The sequence below is a fragment of the Mastomys coucha genome, unplaced genomic scaffold (genome assembly GCF_008632895.1).
Source record: "Mastomys coucha isolate ucsf_1 unplaced genomic scaffold, UCSF_Mcou_1 pScaffold18, whole genome shotgun sequence".
Classification (NCBI taxonomy): domain Eukaryota; kingdom Metazoa; phylum Chordata; class Mammalia; order Rodentia; family Muridae; genus Mastomys; species Mastomys coucha.
Genome location: NW_022196900.1, coordinates 93,807,239 through 93,821,606, shown reverse-complemented (window position 1 = coordinate 93,821,606; position 14,368 = coordinate 93,807,239). Strand labels below are relative to the sequence as shown.

The 14,368-nt window shown below is 44.9% G+C and overlaps 1 protein-coding gene across 2 annotated transcripts in view; it reads left to right on the top strand.

Moving 5' to 3' along the window:
- Positions 1–4,931: 4,931 nt before the first annotated feature.
- Cdc42 (cell division cycle 42) overlaps positions 4,932–14,368 on the top strand; it is a 39,772-nt gene continuing 30,335 nt past the window's right edge. For both annotated transcript variants that reach the window (XM_031379121.1, XM_031379122.1), the window contains exon 1: positions 4,932–5,046. The gene's annotated coding sequence lies outside the window, so the exon portion shown is untranslated. The remainder of the gene's footprint in view (positions 5,047–14,368) is intronic.

Below are 14,368 nucleotides of genomic sequence, written 5' to 3'. Positions count from 1 at the left end.
CATTCCCTGCCCTGGTCCTGAAGCCTCGGTCTGTCCCTGCAGCATCTCCCATTCCCTGCCCTGGTCCTCAAGTCTTGAGCTGTCCTGCAGCATCTCCCATTGCCTTCCAGATGGAAGCCCCCCTTGGATGAGGCCAGTAGTTGGGTTTTTATGATAATGGCTATGTTGTTTCTTTTTGTACTTTTACCACATATGAATCATGGGAAAATGCTCAATTAAGGTTTACTCAGGTAAATTCCAGGAACACAGACCACAGGGCAGTCTTCTTTATGCAGGGCCTGGATCTTCCTGCTTCTTCGCAGGCGCTGGGGACAGGTAGGGTGCATTCAAAGTCTCAAGGCTCCTCCTGTTCATCCCATGGTTCATGTTCAAGGCATCTGCTTGCCCCTGGGATTCCACAGGAGACAGGGCAGACCAGTGAGAGAATGCTAGGGCTTACTCAAGGGCACCCATGGTGCTCTGGGGCTTTGAAAGCCTCAAGGATCACTTTTGGCAGTGGCAGGGGGAGTTGGCTTTGTGGAAAGAGTGTCATTCTGCTCATTCACGTGTCATTTTGCAGTGTGTGTGTGTGTGTGTGTGTGTGTGTGTGTGTGTGTGTGAAATCTGTATTCAAGGCAAAGGATCTCCCTCTTAGCTATAACCTTCACCACACATGTCAGTTTTTCTTTTTTCTTTTTCCAGACAGGCTATCTCTGTGTAGCCCTGGAGTTCAGGATGGTTGTGAACCTCCATGTGAGTACTGAGAACAAACATAGGGTAGGTCCTTTGGAAGAGCAACCAGTTAGTTCTCTCCAGCCATGCCCATACTTTAAATACAAAGTATCACAGGAATGACTGGGAGGTTTCAGAGCTGCAGCCAAGCTGGCGAGTGGAGGAGAGGAGTCTGACAAAGGAAAAAGAGAAGTGGATCTAGAGCCAGGGGGAGGGGAAGCACACAGGCTATGTTCCAAGCCCGGTGTTGGGGGAAGCATATCTGAGATCCTGGCCCTTGTGGAGGGGAGACAGGAGGGTCAGGATTCTGTGGCTACCCTGAGTGGCATGAGTTTGAAGTAAGTCAGAGCAGCGCAGCACCACCCTGTTAAAACCGGGAAAAAACCTAAGAGAGAGAGAGGAGCTTCCGTGTGGCTTTGGTGGGCCGATAGCTGGGAATCCGGATGGGTGTGGAATCAGGACCTGGAGGAGATGGAGACCTGGGAGTTATGGAGAGAGGCAGTAGTGTGTGGTACTGCATAGGGGCAGACAAGGAGGCAGAGCAATTTCTTCAATATCCTGGTGTTTGGAGTTGGTGAGATGGCTCAGTGGGCACACCACACACAATACAGAACATTTTTTTTTTTTTAAAGTCTTGGCTACAGCTTCATGAGAAGTAAGCTCAGCATCAGGGGAGGGCTTGAAAACAAAACAAAACAAACAAACAAACAGAGGAATAAAAAAAGTTGTGTTTGTGATAGAAACCCATTCAACCGGGTCCAGGCAGGGGAGGGTATTTGTCGGCTAATGGGACTGAACACTGAATAGAGCCTGCACCCAGTGGACAGCACAAAGCTCTTGGGACTTGCTTTTGCATATGGCTTTGTGTGGATCCCATACTCAGGAGTAAGAGGCTGGCTGACAGTTGGGGCAGAACTGCACCTGCCCTCAGTACCTCCATTCATTTAACTGGACAGTTCTCACCAGGTTCCAGGACAGAGTCTCACTGGGTCCCATGCCTGCTGCTGAGTCAGCATGGCTGTGCTAGATCACACCTGGGTTACAGATCCATCCCTACAGGTGGACATGGCTTCAGGTACATCTCCAGCTCCACATTAAAGCTGGAATCGAGGGGGCTGGAGAGGTGGCTCAGTGGTTAAGAGCACTGACTTCCAGAGGACCAGGGTTCAATTCCCAGCACCTACATAGCAGCTCACAACTGTCTGTAGCCCCAAGATCTGATGCACTCATGCAGACATATATGCAGGCAAAACACGATGCATAAAAAAATAATAAATAAATATATATATTTTTAAAACAGTTGGAGTTGAGGCTGCTTCAAGAGAAATGGCAATGCTGTCATGACAAGAGACAAGAAGTAGATGCTTGAACCAGAACTACAGGTGAGGGAGAGTTGGGGAACCCTATGGTAGCCAGTTTTATGTCAACTTGACACACACCAGAGTCATCAGAGAGGAGGGAGCCTCAGTTGAGAAAATGTCTTCCTAAGACCAAGCCTGTAGGGCATTCTCTTAATTAGTAATTGATGGGGGAGCCCATCGAGGATGTTCCATCCCTGGGCTGGTGGTCCTGGGGTCTATAAGAAAGCAGGATGACCAAGCCAGTACGCAGCACTCCTCCGTGGTGTCTGCATCAGCTCCTGTTTCCAGGTTCCTGCCCTGTTTGAGTTCCCATTCTGACTTCTGTCAGTGATGAACTAGGATGGGAAAGCCTAAGCCAGATTAACCCTTTCCTCTCCAAGTTGCTTTTGGTCCTGGAGTTTCATCGTAGCAATAGCAACCCTACCTCAGACATCTGCAGCCTGCCATCCATTTCATGGAGCTGGAGCCAGGAGGACTGGGATGTGGGAAGGAGGCAGGAGAGACTGGGATAGGGTAGACTGGGATCAAGGAGTAACCCCACTCCAACTTGACGTGGTGGAAAGGTCAAGGTCAAAGTCAAGGATGTTTTCTGACAAAAATTCAGCCCAAGAGACAAAGTATTGAGTTAGTCCTTGTCCTCAGAATAGACGAGGAAAGGCCCAACAGTTGGGTGACATCCCATCAAGATACAGCAGCTGGTGAAAAGGCCAGGCATTATCTGGGACGTTCATGGGACAGTGAGGCAGGATAAAAGAAAGATACAGCCAACCTGCCTTGAGATCAGAGAAAACTCAAACTTTCTCTCAAGCTGAAGAAAATTGATGCGGGTTTTTGTTTGTTTGTTTGTTTTTGTTTTTGTAATCACAAATTGCCATTTATGGTTGTCTGAGTGGAGGGTATGGCTAAGTGGCAGAGCACTTGCTGAGCATCTGGTGGGCCCTGGATCCTCCCTGGCATCGGAGAAAGGCAAGACAACTTAGATCCCAACAGGGCGAGATTGCCCATATAGGCTAATGCTCACAGGGTAGAATCCGGCCTTGCTATAAGAGGGGCTTCAATTGACACGGCTCAATGTTTATGGGTGCAGCTTTGAGAGAAGCAGATTGCAGGCTGAGAGGTGGGCTTAGTGGGCAAAGTGATTGCAGTGCAAACGTGAAGACTTCAGTTCTAATCCCTAGAGTCCGTATAAAGTTGGATGCAGTAGCATACATCTGAGGTCTCAGAGTTCTACCTCAAGAATGCTGACTGCTCTTCTGCAACACACCCTCCAGGATACCACACCAGCTCAGTGACTTCTTTTTGAGATTGGATGTTATGTATTCTAAGGCACTCCCAACCTTCTATGCAACCAAGGATCACTGTAGATTTTTCTGCCGCCACTTCCCAAGTGCTGGGATTACAGCTGTTCATCCCAGAGCTTGGTTTTTATTGACGTGGTCCTGAAGAGCACACGCAGGGCTTCCTATGTGCTAGGCAAGCTCTCTTCCGACTGGGCTACATCTCCAGTCCGAAAATGAACTTTTTTTTTTTCCGTTTATTTGGTTTTTTTGAGACAGGGTTTCTCTGTATAGCCCTGGCTGTCCCTGGAACTCATTCTGTAGACCAGGCTGGCCTCGAACTCAGAAATCCACCTGCCTCTGCGTCCCAAGTGCTGGGATTAAAGGCGTGTGCCACCACTGCCCGGCGCAAATGAACATTATCGAGAGGTTTCCTCTAATGTTGGAAGCATCGGGCAGTAGGATAGACTCTCTATTCCCTTGCAGCTTGTACATGAGAAGGCAGCTATTCAACAGGTGCCGAGATGACAGGAAAGAGAAGGATTTGATAGGTCAGATCCAACCAAAGGGGCCAGGGGAGAGCACTCCGGGAGAATAAATGCAGGGCGAAAGCCTTTAGTTCTAAACAAAACCGAGAGTGATTTTCAACGCCTACTCCAAAACAGACAGATAAAGCTGTGCACAGCAAGTCACTTCCTCTCTCAGAGAAGCAAAGTGGCAGGGTGCGGAGATGCACGCCCACATCCTCAGCATTTCGGAGGTAGAGGCAAGAAGATCAGCAGTTCAGGATCAACCTCTGTTACCTAGCTGTGTTCAAAGCTAGGCTGGGCTAAAGGAGACCCTAACTCAAGTTATTTACAAAAAACAAAAAACAAAACAAACAAACAAAAAAAGGTAGCCTGGGTACAGTGATGCACACCTTTAATCCCCCGCACTCAGGAAGCAGCAGCAGCAAGGAAATCACTGAGTTCCAGGATCTCTTTCTTTCTTTCCTTCCTTCCTTCCTTCCTTCCTTCCTTCCTTCCTTCCTTCCTTCCTTCCTTCCTTCCTTCCTTTCTTTCTTTTTCCGAGTCAGGGTTTTTCTGTGTAGCCCTGGCTGTCCTGGAACTCTGTAGACCAGGCTGGCCTCGAACTCAGAAGTCCCGCTGCCTCTGCCTCCTAAGTGCTGGGATTAAAGGCGTGCGCCACTACACACTACCCGGCTGATACATTTCTTGAAATATCAGAACTCAGGAAGCAGAGGCAGTAGGATCGCTGTGTGTTCTGGGACAGCCTCGTCTACATAACCATTCTAGGATTGCAAGGGCTACACAATGACACCTTTTCTCAATAAAATAAACAACAAAAACAAGTAAAACATAGTTACATTTCTCTTCACGCAGTTGCAAGACTCAAAACAAACTTTAGCTGCAACACTGTGCACGTTGCTGTTCACAGTTCTATTACGGATAAAAACCAACGCGAAAAGGCGCACAGAGGCAACCTGAGCGTGCAAGGGACGCAGCCCGCGCGTGCGCGTGCGCGCGCGGCAAGGGGCGGAGCCCGGGCCGCCTCAGCTCCTTCTTTCTCTTTGGACCGCCCACTTCCGCGGGCACCCAACCATGCGTCCCCTGCGTGCTGACGTCAGGCGCGTGCCCCTGTCCGGCAGACGAGGAGGCCCCGCGCAGTGCTGCCAACGCCCCGGCGGAGAAGCTGAGGTGAGTGCGGGGCCCGGGTAGCCTCCCTGCGGGAGCGTCTCCTGCGCCGCCCGGTCCCCTTCGCGTGCCTCCCGTGCTCCCTCGGCTCTCGAGGACGCTGGCGGGCGGGGGCATCCCGGTGCTGGCGGGCGGCGGGCCGCGAGGGAGCGCTTGCCGGGTTCGCGTGCGCCCGCCGGCCAGGGTTCTGCGGGGGACGAGGCGGGGTCGCGGCGAGGCTTGGGGCCGGAATGGCGGCGAGGCCCGGCCGGGGATGGCGGCGGCTGAGGGCACAGCCCGGCCGAGCTGTCAGCGGCGGCGAGAGGACCGGGCACACCCATCCCACCCGTTCCCCTCCCCCTCCGGCCGCCCGCGGGCTCCAGAGGCCCCTGGGCGCGGGGTTGGGGACGCGTGGTCAGGACTCCGGTCGGAGGCCGGGGGCTGCCTCTCCGTGGTGGGCCTCGACTTCCTGCTTCCCTGGCCCCGCCACGGACGCGCTGCGGCTGGCGGGGGAGGGGAGCGGAACTGCGGCCGCTGGGCCGGGCCGGGGCCGAGGTGACGGACCGGGCGGCTCTGCGCCTGCGCCCCTCGGCGGTCTCCAGCCCCGCGCCGTGTCCTCTCCTGCCCCGCGGCTCCCGGGGCTCTGGTGGCGGAGCCGGCCTCTCTGCCTTCCGGTACCTGCCTAAAGCACCTCCCGAAACCCCGCCTGGCCACTTGCTCAGTTCCTCATTACTAGCAGGAAATTTTCTTGGTTGGGTATTATTATTCTTTAGATCCCTCTTTCCACCCCTTTAACTCCCGGAGAAATTCAGGGTGGGAGATTACGTCATCGCAGCATAGTGGGTGAGAGTTTTTTAACTCCTACAGGTCAGGGCTCCCCAGATTAAGACAGCATCTTGCGGCCTTAGTGGGTCATTCCACTCAGCACATTGGTTCAGAGTAAGGTGGCGGTTCTTTTTTGTTGTTGTTGTCCTGTTGCCTGTCTTCAGGCTGCCTGAGATGCACCTAAAATACGGAAGGTTCAAAATCTCAGGTTTAAGTTATTTTGGTCAGGGAATAATACACTGTCTGCAGTCCCTTGTGTAGGTATGAACTTTAAAGGACCCTTTGACTGTACTTGGGTGAATTGCAGGAGCAATTCTTTGCCACACTGACTAATTGTGACTTACCTGATGTAAAGAACACAAATTCAGTGCATGGTTTGAAGAGTGAGCTGAAAAGAGAATTTAGGTATATACCTGATTTGTCTTTGTTAGGATTGCAACTTTAAAGTTGCATGCTTTAGTTTTACCATTAAAAACGGCTTTTGGATTTTTTTATCTTGAGACAGGGTCTTCATATGTAGCCCCGGTTAACCTTGAACTTAGAGGGACCTTTCTTCTAGCATCTGACTCTCAAGAGCTGGGATTACAGGCACGAGCTATTTGAATTACCCCCTTTGATTTTAATTTTTAACCCTAAAAACTTAAGTAATATTTTTAGATCACTAGAATTGTGTGTCCTTTGATTATAGTATACACTAGTGTTGCAGAATATTAACAGTGCAAAGCAAATGATATCCAGTGTGTAGTGCATCCCTGTAAGGGAGGCTCATGTTTGAATAAGACTTTTCCCATTATTGCTCATTTGTATAGAAAGCAGTGTTGTTTGTTGAGGTGGTGGATTCAAATTGGCTTTCTGTAGTTTGTAGTTGTGGAGTTAATGTGAGATCTAGGAATATAAAATTGGAGTACTTATCTAGTACTCGTGGGTTTTTTTAGCCTGTATTTTAAAAGTTTATATGTGTACCAATTTGTTTTTTTTTTTTTTTAATTAACTAGTCTGGACTGGTGAGATGGTATAGTGGATAATAATACTTGTCAGACAGGCCTGACTACCTTAGTTGGGTCCCCCAGAACCCAAGGTAGAAGGAGAGAATCTTCTCAAAAGTTGTTCTCCGTTGGGCCCTAGTGGTCCCAGCCTTTAATCCCAGTATTGAAGTGCTTGGAAAAAACAAAAACAAAAGCTGTCTTCTGATCATCACACTCTTGCCAGTGTGCATGTGTTCACATAAATGCACATGATAATAATAAAAGTTTAAAGCACAATTAGTTTGAATTTGATATAAGAGATTGGTAACTGAGTATTTACGAGGAATCTTTTTTTTGTTTTTTGTTTTTTGTTTTTTGTTTTTTCAAGACAGGGTTTCTCTGTGCAGCCTTAGCTCTCCTGGAACTCACTCTGTAGACCAGACTGGACTCAAACTCAGAAATCCACCTGCCTCTGCCTCCCAAGTGCTGGGATTAAAGGCATACACCACCACTGCCTGGCTAAGGAGTTTTTTTTTTTTTTTAAAACAATTTGTTCAAGACCCCAAAGTGCCTTATATTCTGTTAAACTCTTCTATTTAAATTCCAGATGTTTTCATATTGAGACAATACCTTTGCTTAGTAAACACATTCCCTGCTCCAGTAATCCATGTATGCCCATGAAGATAAATCCTTAAGTTTACAAAGTTTACAAATCTTTACAAAAGATTTGTTTTCTTAGGAATATTTTTGTACTTGAAATATTTTACAGACTGTTCTATTTCAGATTTTCATACATGTATGCAAAGTATTTTATATTTTGACCATACTCATCCCTATCTCCCAACTCTTGTTCTTTTTTGTGACCCACAGAGTCTAATTAATGCTGCCTCACATTTCTAGTTATTTTTATGATATGTATACTGCTGATATGTGTATATATATATGTATATATATATTGTCTAATGTACTTTTTTCTGGAGGAGCATTGATGGGGCTTGGGAGCACAGGTCAAACTTTGATGCATAGGGCTGTAATTTAAGGGGTTCCCTTTTAGTTTTATTTTATTTTAATTTTTAGAAGATAAGGGGCATTTAATTACAAGATCTCTTATGAAAGGGAACAATTCATATTGGGTGTATTTTTCTCCCATAAACAGCTCTCTATATTCTTCAGTGTAAAAGGGCTATTCTTTATTTCTGTGACACTGCCTTTTCAGTCTTTGCAAAATGTTTGCTGCCAGTTTCCCCTGATTGAACTTAAGTTGTGGGAAGTCAGAGCTTGACTTGGTATGGTTATTCTGTATCCCTGGCACCTAGGTAGGATACTGCCATACATATGGTGGGCTTTAATAAATGTTTGTTGAATGAGTAAATTTGGTAATAATGTCTGAGGGATGTGCATTTACTGCGCATCCTATAGGGATTCCTGTTTGTTTCCTAAGATTTGTTTACTTACATGCCTTGTCAACTGTATCCAAATCTCTACTCACTGAAACTTGCAAAGCCCTTCTTGCTTGACCTTATCCATCTGCTTAGTGTAGTGTTTTCTACAGCTGCACTATCTGGAAAGTTTGCCATCAATTAGAAAGTCATCTGGTCATTATTCTTTTATTCTCCTAAACAAAGCAGACTTAACCTCTGTTTCCTCATCTTCCTGTATTTATGTGTTTGCAAATAGTAGCTTACTCCTGCCCCCTTCTTCCCACCCTGCTGTGTCAAGTTTCCTGGCCATGTGATGTTTTTGCCCCTTGTGAGTTTCTACTTTTAGTTGCTCATCTCTTCTATCCAAAGTATTTTTACTGAAGCCGTTTTTGTTAGTGCTATTCTACTTTGTCACTGCTGGTGTTAGTTTAGGGTGTTAAGAGTTCCTTCCTCTTCACTAGTCACCCTGGGACGTTGGTCACAGACTGTTCATTCCATATGAAGAAACTAAATGTTTTGTCACCTACATGGTGTCCTTCCTTGCAGTTTTGAGAATAATTAAGCAGGTTGAGGCAGCACATCCCTATAATTTTAACACTTGGAAAGTACAGAAGGATCTAGAAGACTTTAAAGGCCACCCATGGCGACATGCAGTTCTAAGCTAGTCTGAATTACTTGAGACCATGTCTCAAAAAAAAAAAAATCAGTTTTTAATTTTTAAAATTAGAATCTTCCTAAGTTACCAAGGTTAGCCTTGAACTTTCCTTACTTTTATCTCACTTTCTTTCAGTAGCTAGGGTTACAGACTTGAGCTACCAAGCCCAGCTTAGAATTAGTGTGTGTCTTGATTTATTTTGTATGAATGAGTATTTTGTTTGCATGTGAGTATGTATGTGTGCTGTGTGCGCCTGGTGCCCACAAAGGTCAGAAGACGTGGTAGGATCCCCTGGTACTAGAATAACTGCTGGTTGTGCATGCCGGGAACTAACCTGGATCTTCTGCAAGAGTAGCAAATGATCTTAACAGAGGGACCATCTGCCCAGCATGATCATTTTCTTCTACAACTTGATACCTAGCATTAGTTGTTAATGTTGAAGTGTTCGTACACTGTCACAGAACGAGAACTTATGACTTGGCTGTGTTGCTCATTATTTTTCTTTAACACTTTCTCCATCTTACACATCATTTTCTTGAGGCTCTTCATTTCCATTTGTTGCTTAAATTCTGCTGATGTGTGTTCTTGAGCTGCTGCTGCTGCTTAGAGTGGTTAGAAGCATAGATTCTGGAGCCAGACTGCCTGAGTTGAAATCCTTGATCTGTCATTTATTAGCCACATGCAATTTTAGGTCATGTCTTGTGACTTCAGTTTGTCCTTTGAAAAATGAGGCTAGCAAGCCTGGCAGGTAACTCACAGCTATAATCCCAGCACTTAGAAGGAGGAGGAGGCAGGGAAATGAGTTTAAGGTCATCATAAGTCTTGGTCATAGGAGTTAGATAGCAGTCTGAGCTACATGAGACCTGTCTCAAATAAAAATAGAAACAAAAAACGAGGCTAGTAACCACACCTGCCCGCAGTGTGGAAGATTGTATCAGTTAATGTATATGACATGTTTTTGAGACTACTTACCTGCAGGCAGAGCTGTGTAGGTGCTTGCTCTATCTCCGAGGCCCTACCCTTTGACCTTTAGAAGCTGTGTTTATTTCACAGGTAAATGTTTTTTTTATAACCTTCCCTCCTACAGACTAACCTCATGAATCCTAAAAAGAATTCCAAGTGGAGATTATTATCTCCTTTACATTTTTTTGTTTCCCACTCTCACAGAACCAAATACTTATAGGGGCTACAGATGTGGCCCAGAATAGTTATTAATGTGGCCGAACACAAAACTGTAAACATGACTTAAAAATCAGAGTTTGTGGGGTGTGTGTGTATGTGTGTGATTTAAAATTAAATTTTTTTTTGTGTGTGTTCTTGGGTACATTCCTGTCACAGTTTATGTGGAGTTAAGAGGACAACTTTATCAGTTCTTTCTTATGCCATCAATATAGGTTCTGGCAGTTGAACTCAGATTATTGGGTTTGCATAGTAGAAACTATTATCCTCTGACCTATACACTTAGTACTTTTCTTATTTCTTTGGGACAAGGTCTTCTGAATTCCAAGCAGGCCTTGAAATCATTATGAAGTTGCATATGATTTTGAATTTCTGTTTTTTTCTGCTTCCACCTCCCAAATACTAGGATTAGAGGCATGTACTACTATGCTAGGTTTATGTGGGTATTGGAGATCAGGGCTTCATAAATGTTGGGCAAGCACTCTGTCAACTAAGCTGCATCCCTAGCACATAGCCCATTAAAAAAAAAATTTAGGGGCTTGAGAGATGGCTCAGCAGTTAAAAGCACTGGCTGCTCTTCCAGAGATTGTGAGTTAATTCCCAGAAACCACATGGTGGCTCACAACCATCTGTAATGGGATCTGATGCCTTCTTCTGTCATGAAGGCATATGTGCCAGTAGAGCACTCACATACGTAAATGAATGAATGAATGAATAAAAATATAAGTAAATAAGTTAAAAAAAATGTATCTGTTGATCATGGTGGTGCAAGCCTTGATCCCAGCATTTGAGAAGCAAAGGCAAGTCTCTTGAGTTTGAGGCCAGCCTGGTCTCCATAGAGAGTTATAGGTCACCCAGAGCTGCATAGTGAAAGAAACCTGGTTTCCTAAACAACAATAGACTACGTTTATTCATTGTGTATGTGCTTGTGTGCATATGTAGAGGTCAGAAAACAAGTTAGGGAATTAGCTGTTTTCTTGCCCAAATGTGCCTGGTTATTGAACTAGGCTGGTCTAGCTTTTGAGGCAACGCCTTCTGAGCCATCTCCCTGGCCTATACTGCCATTGTTTTTGTTTGTTTGCTTGTTTTGTTTTTTTTTTTTTTTTTTTTCGAGACAGGGTTTCTCTGCTTAGTCCTAGCTGTCCTGGAACGCACTCTGTTGACCAGGCTGGCCTCGAACTCAGAAATCCACCTGCCTCTGCCTCCCAAGTGCTGGGATTAAAAGCGTGCGCCACAACCGCCCGGCCTATACTGCCATTTTTAAAGGCACCCGAGTGTCCTCAGAGTTTGGTTTGTAAGGATCCTTGAACCAATCTCCCCAGATATCAAGGATGATTGTACTTGTATCCTCTGAGAGTGATAGCAGAGTGGCTGTACACTTATTTAACTTTAAAGCTATAGACTAGGATTAGGAAGAGAGTTTTTCTCTTGTTAGAACAATACCAGTTAATATTTGTCCAACAAAACTGCTTGTTGTTTAAGATACTTAGGCAGATAATCTTTAACAGTGTATAAAAACTTTCAGATTCCCTTTTGGACAGTTAAAGCCACTATATAATACAGTGAAGTGTCATTTGATGCTCTGAACAGTCATGTTTACGATGAGGGTTGGCATTTCATATTAGCATATTGTTTAATTTTCACAAGTTGACCTTTACTTTGAGGAAATGAAATGAAAATGGCAGAATTATCAGTTTGAAGGTCCACAGAAGAAACTACTGTGGTGCTAGAGAGAGCTGACTTAATGGTTTAAGCACTGGCTGATTTTTTTTTTTTTCGCAGTATCAGAATTTGGTTACCAGCACTTGCATGGCTCAAAACTACCTTTAGCTACAGCTCCTAGAGCACCTACACATACGTGTGCATTTATCACCTCCCCACCCCCCCACCCACACCCACACCCACCTTTTGAAGATCATGATTACAGTGTCACTGCAAAGCTTAGATTGTCTGACACACTATCAGAACTAATTTTAGGAGGTTGGAGAGATAGCTCAGTGGTTAAGAGCCCTGGCTGTACTTCTAGAGGACCCAGGTTAGATTCCTCGCCTCCACATGCCAACTTACAACCACCTGTAACTCTAGTTCCAGGGGCTCCAGTGCTCTCTTTTGCAAATCCTCTGAGTGCTGCATACTCATGGTGTAGGCAAAACAGTGGCATACACACAAAATAAAAATAAATACAAAAACAATTTTAGGGGATCAGGTTCTAACCTTTGGTTTAAAAGGGATTTAGGGATTGGGAAGATAGCTCAGTGTGTAAATGAAGTGTGAGGAATGTCAGTGGTCATGGTTTCCCATCTGTAATACAGCTTGAGAGAGAAGTAAGAAGTGCTCTCCAGAGCAAGCTGTTTGCCAGACTAGCATACTAGTGAGCTTTGTGTTTGACTGAGATTTTGCCTTAGTGCATTAAAGGTGGAAGAGGAGTGATAAAGGAGGATTTTCAGGTATCAACCTCAGATGTCTGCATACACATGAAACATGCATATCTACATATGTACATACCACACACAGGAAACTAAGAAAAGAAAAGAGAGCTAAATAAGTGTTGATGGGGCTGGAGAGATGGCTCAGCAGTTAAGAGCACCGCTGCTCTTCTGAAGGTCCTGAGTTCAAATCCTGTCAACCACATGGTGGCTCACAACCATCTGTAATGGGATCTGATGCCCTCTTCTGCTGTGTCTGAAGACAGCTACAGTGTACTTATATATAATAATCAATGAATCTTTAAAAAAATATGTGTTGATGGTGGAAAGGGAGGAAGATAGAAATGAATTTGGATTTTCCACATCAATGCATTTGTGCTGAGGTTAGAATTGTGCCAACATCAGGGAATCCCTCCTCCTGAGAACCAGCAGGGAACAATGCTTTCCTCCCATATCAGTAAGGGTTAGGAAACATTCTGTTAGTGAGGCATTCTTCCATCCAAAACAATGAAGTGTTCTGTGTGCTGTCAACATATTTTAACAAAAATGTAAAAGAAAGTTCTGTATTTTTATACAGTTTGATAAGGCATTATAAGTCACTAGAAGTACACAGTAACCAAAAAAATGCACACACTTTCCATTTCCAGCACCTTCAGTTTTCTGTGCTTGGTCTGTTTGGCCTCTTCATGATTTTGGTGTTTTTTGCTGTTCTGCCACAAAGAGATGCCCTCTCCCCTTTTGGTAGAGGCCTTGTAGACAATTCCATGTATTTTCTAGCTTTTGTTCTTCACTTTTTATACCTTAGCTTTATTACCTTCAACATTCCCATCAGCCTTTGTTTTGGGCAACACTATGATGTAGGGATGAGCACAGGCTATATACTTTGATTTATCTGGGGGGTGGTTTTGCTGCTGCATCCAATTTCTTTTTGATTCTTTATGTAGATAGCAATAGATCAGGAAGCTAGAGGAATATATTAAAAAGAGTTTTGAGTCCAAAGAACAAGTTTTGACTTGATGAATATCTAAACCACTCTCACTGTCTTAATTTAGGAACTTCAGTACTCTTTGAGTGACAGTCACAGTTCCAAGTGTTGATGGTAGAGCCGTGACTGAAAAAAGACTGAGATAAATCTGTCCTAAAATGTCCATGGGAGTGTGTTGGTTGGAGGTAAGGGTTTGGAGAAAAAGAGGTGGGTAAGACTTGGTAGCATGTCTTTACCCACTGAGCCATCTCCTAGGCTCCAGTATGGCCGCCTTTCCTCCCTCCCTCTCTCTCTTCCTTCCTCCCTTTTTAAAGTTGAGACATAGGGTCTTATGTGGCCCAGGTTGACCTCAAGTTCACTGTGTAGCCAAGGATGAATTTGAACTTGTAAGTTTTCTGCCCCCACCTTCTGAGCTCAGGGTTTTAGGTTTTGCAACCATGCTGGTTTTTCTGTAGTGTTCGAGATTGAACCCTAGCTTTGTGTACTAGGCACACACACTACCAACTGAGCCATGTTTTCAACCCTTAGTTTTCTTTGAATTGGCAGCCTTTACCTGATATTTCATCTAACTAGAGATTTGTCCTTTCTAGACTTTTTTGTCTCCTGTATTTGCTACTGTTTTAAACAGCTTTGGCATTTGCCAAACAAAACAAAACAAAACAAAAAACTTTTGTTTAAAGCCAGTAAAGGTGATATGTGTTGACCACTCTAGCATTGTATATAGTGCACTGTGTATAGTCAGTAAGTTACTGAAGGCCTTCGAAGACAGTTTCTGCCTTACTCAGTGTAACTGGAGTTTCAGGAGGTTGAACAACTTTTTCTGGCCTCTATAGGCACCAGGCACACATGGTGCAGACATACACACAGGCAAAACACCCCTACTAATTAAT